The 4,600-nt window shown below is 35.5% G+C and overlaps 1 long non-coding RNA gene across 1 annotated transcript; it reads right to left on the bottom strand.

Moving 5' to 3' along the window:
* Positions 1-377: 377 nt before the first annotated feature.
* On the bottom strand, positions 378-4,217 carry LOC136813658 (uncharacterized). Its single transcript, XR_010847517.1, has 4 exons — positions 4,174-4,217; positions 2,473-2,567; positions 1,536-1,608; positions 378-793 (listed from the first exon to the last, which is right to left on the bottom strand). It is a non-coding gene; the product is annotated as an uncharacterized lncRNA (long non-coding RNA).
* Positions 4,218-4,600: the final 383 nt, after the last annotated feature.

Consider the following 4,600-nt stretch of genomic DNA (forward strand, 5'->3'; position numbering starts at 1 on the left):
GTTTCTTAAAAAAAAAACAACGTGTAATACAAAACTAAAGCACCCCTTCTCACGTACCCACTGGGACCCCTTGCCACTAGAAAGATTGCCCAAGATATCTTCCCGGTGGAAAATTATCCACCAATTTTTGTCCCCACTGAAAATAATCAAATAAACCATTTCCTCACTGCAAAATATTATGCTATTTTTCCTAATTCCCACTGGAGTTTCTGACCTGGAAACAAAATAATTAAAATTCCCAGCTATAAAAAATATGGAAATATCAATCCCCATCGAGTTTCGGTCCGTTATTTTTATTCCCACTGGCTGAAAAAATCAATCAGATGAAATGTCATAGAGGTGGCGTTGAACTTTGGTAATACAAAACTAAAGCACCCCTTCCCACGTACCCACTGGGACCCCTTGCCACTAGAAAGATTGCCCAAGATATCTTCCCGGTGGAAAATTATCCACCAATTTTTGTCCCCACTGAAAATAATCAAATAAACCATTTCCTCACTGCAAAATATTATGCTATTTTTCCCAATTCCCACTGGAGTTTCTGACCTGGAAACAAAAGAATTTAAATTCCCAGCCATAGAAAATATGGGAATATCAATCCCCTATCTCCTTTATCGTTCTTTGTTGTGCAATATGTTTACGGTTCGTGGAGAAATGAATGATCAAAGACGTCTTCAAAATCGAAGCAAAATTAAATCACTCCATTACAGGTATTTTGATATTCACATCGTCCACAATCACCACCACTAATGTGGGTACTGTCTGATTGGCTTTTCCTCCAAACCACAAAAATCTGAAAAGTAAAGGTCGTATAAAGTTGAAACAAGAATGATGAAGGAAAAGCAAATTCGTCCCCGTGTATCCCAGGCTTTTTTACGTTACTGATTGACGCCAGAGAATATCCTAGCGTTATCAGTAAGAATCAAAAAGCTGATATTACGCAGAGAACGAGGTTGGAATGGAAAGTTAAAATGCTTGAAATAGAGTCCGAAGCAGACTAAATCTTATATGCAGCAAAAACCCTCAAACTCACCATCTTATTGAAAATTAAATTATTCAAATGGGTAAATCCCACGGGGGGATTAAACAAAGACAAAAGACAAAAGAAGGGTATGTGCCGTCCTTAAGGATCCGTTTTTTCTAATCGTCGAAATCCCGAATAAAGGGTCATAAAAATAACAAAAATCTAATTCCGCCCCCCCCCCTAAGGCTTCATAAGGGTTATAAAATAGCTCCAATTTCATTTTCAAATTTTTAGTAAGATAGCCCCAATAACTGTCATAAATTCAGGATTCCCTCGATTAAGTCCTTCTAAGGGTCCGTTTTAGCGTTTTGGTCCCTCTAAAGGCCTGGTCGCCAAAAGTTGGGCAGCATACACCCGTCATCCCAAAGACCTTGTGCCCCCACGGGGGGGAATGTTACTGAAAATGAGAGCAAAATGCCTCTTCATTCCTAAATTTCCTTGCTTTGTACTGGTAATAAATATGGGAAACTCTTTAAAGAAAAAGAAATTCATATAAACAAAAATATAATACCTGAAGAGGTCGACGTGTAGGGTTCTTTTATTTTGATGGGTTGTTTTTAGTTTCAGCAATACCCATACCCAATCTATAAATTAGCAGAAAAGTAATCAGTAGAAAAATACCGTACAATTCAGTTAAATATATTCATACACAATTATTTTTCTATATACACCCATGTATCGATGACCCGATAAGATCTTCCTGGTGGATAACAAAGTGAAAGAATTGCCAAAAATGCTAATGAGGAAACTCAGTCAAAATTAATCAAATTTTACACCCCAGGCAGAACTTCATAAATATATATGGTCATATCCCGATCATAAATTACACAAGTCGACTCGATCAAAATTTCCAATTTTTTGCGGCAATGGGCTTTTCCAGAAAATGTCCGTACATGGGAATGGAGGATATTTAGTGTCCGGGGGGGGGGGGGTGTTAGTGAAAAGTCTACAAAATTTGACCTGTCCGGGGGTAAAATGTTGATCTGTTTGGGGGTAATTTTCCTTTGTTTGAGGGTAATTTTCCTTTGTTTGAGGGTAATTTTCCTTTGTTTGAGGGTAATTTTGATGGTCCATGGGGTCAACTAATGCTTGTCCGGGGTTTGGACGACCTGCTGTCCGGGGGGTTAAAAGTCACAATGTCTGGGGTTAGATTCTCTACCCCCCCCCATACTCAATTTATTCTAGAAAAGCCCAATATGGAAAGTAAAACTCTCCTTTAATTTCTATCCACCAATTTCCATTACATACCCCTGCGATAGTGACCAAAACTGGCGTTTTAAAATACCCACTGGTTCGAGACGGAGTGCGTATGTTGTGGTTTCTAGCCAATCCAGGCTTTGGTTCTAATAATTGTTATAGTTTTTGAGCCTCAAAGTTCTTATAAAACCATTATTATATAAAAGAACTGCAATTAATAAGAAAAAATATTTAATTGAGAAATTTCTAACCGTGTTTACGTTAACAAAGTTTCATTCAGAAGAGTACGTTGGTGGATGCATCGGGCCTCTCGATTGTCGTTTGTCGCCAGTGGGCTAAACCAAACCTAATAAATAGACAAGATGATATTAAGTTTAGAGGGATTCAAGTAAATTTCTTTCATCGACCAAGCTTAGTTAAATCAAGAGTTAGAATAAAATCGTATTTCAATACTTGAACACTTACTAAATATTATAATCAAGTAAATAAATCGAAGAAAACAACGACTGACATGAGATCGAGTTAACACAATATCAATGAAGAAAAGAGGTTATCCATACATCGAGCTCAGTTAAACTTCATTTGCTTCGACATTTTGAAAACAACTCTCTTTTATGAGCCTCCATTGATCTTTATGTGAAACTTAATCGTTAATCGCATGTGAAAGTCAAAAGTAGTAAAATAGCGAATAAAATTGAGAAAATCGAGTAAAATCGAACACAAATACTTACACAGTTACCAAATATAATCGCGTAAATAAATCGAAGTAGACTACGATTGACATAAGACCGAGTTAACACAAAATCAATGAAGAAAAGAGTTTATCCATACATCGAGCTCAGTTAAACTTCATTTGCTTCGACATTCTGAAATAAACTCTCTTTTATCAGCCTCCATTGATCTTTATGTGAAACTTAATCGTCGATTGCATGTGAAAGTCAAAAGTAGTAAGATTGCGAATAAAATCGAGAAAATCGAGAAAATCGAGTAAAATCGAACAAAAATACTTACACAGTTACCAAATATAATCGCGTAAATAAATCGAAGAAGACTATACGATTGGCATAAGATCGAGTTAACACAATATCAATGAAGAAAAGAGGTTATCCATACATCGAGCTCAGTTAAACTTCATTTGCTTCGACATTTTGAAAACAACTCTCTTTTATGAGCCTTCATTGATCTTTATGTGAAACTTAATCGTTAATCGCATGTGAAAGTCAAAAGTAGTAAAATAGCGAATAAAATTGAGAAAATCGAGTAAAATCGAACAAAAATACTTACACAGTTACCAAATATAATCGCGTAAATAAATCGAAGAAGACTATATATACGATTGACATAAGATCGAGTTAACACAATATCAATGAAGAAAAGAGGTTATCCATACATCGAGCTCAGTTAAACTTCATTTGCTTCGACATTCTGAAAGCAACTCTCTTTTATCAGCCTCCATTGATCTTTATGTGAAACTTAATCGTCAATCGCATCAAAAAGTCAAAAGTAGTAAAAGTGCGAATAAAATTGAGAAAATCGAGTAAAATCGAACAAAAATACTTACACAGTTACCAAATATAATCGCGTAAATAAATCGAAGAAGACTATATATACGATTGACATAAGATCGAGTTAACACAATATCAATGAAGAAAAGAGGTTATCCATACACCGAGCTCAGTTAAACTTCATTTGATTCGACATTCTGAAAACAACTCTCTTTTACCAGACTCCATTGATCTTTATGTGAAACTTAATCGTCAATCGCATCAGAAAGTCAAAAGCAAAACTCCGAACCGAATCAAGTAAAATCGAACAAAAAGAATTACACTTACCAAAATTGAACCTGCAAATAAAGTGTGAAAAGCACAAAAATGTCGCGCTTGTGAAAGTCAAAATTAGTAAAATTGCAAATAAAATGAAGTCAAATCGAACAAAGATACATACACACTTACCAAAAGTAGTCGAGTGAATAAATCGAGGAAAACAACGACTGACATGAGATCGAGTTAACACAATACCAATGAAGAAAATTGGTTATCCATACATCGAGCTCAGTTAAACTTCATTTTTCGAAATATCGAAAAAATAGAAAAAAATCTAATTTTAATCCTTTACAGTGTGGCTCGAATCCTGAAATTCAGATATTAAAAAAAGTATTATCCGTTCATTAATGTGTCAACCACTCTTCAAAACAGCAACAATCTGAACATCTCAACCAAATTATAGTTTCTCTTTTTTAAAGCTACGAAAGACAATGGACACGATGATATTCCCTTGGGGACCAATCGGTTGAGATTATTGAGTTTAAAGGCCGAAGGGCTAGTGTTTGATCTCTAACCTTTCTCAGGCAAGAAAAAGTGAAGCCTTAAAAAATGCACT

The sequence above is a fragment of the Clytia hemisphaerica genome, unplaced genomic scaffold, assembly GCF_902728285.1.
Source record: "Clytia hemisphaerica strain Z4C2 unplaced genomic scaffold, Clytia hemisphaerica genome assembly, whole genome shotgun sequence".
NCBI classification, from domain to species: domain Eukaryota; kingdom Metazoa; phylum Cnidaria; class Hydrozoa; order Leptothecata; family Clytiidae; genus Clytia; species Clytia hemisphaerica.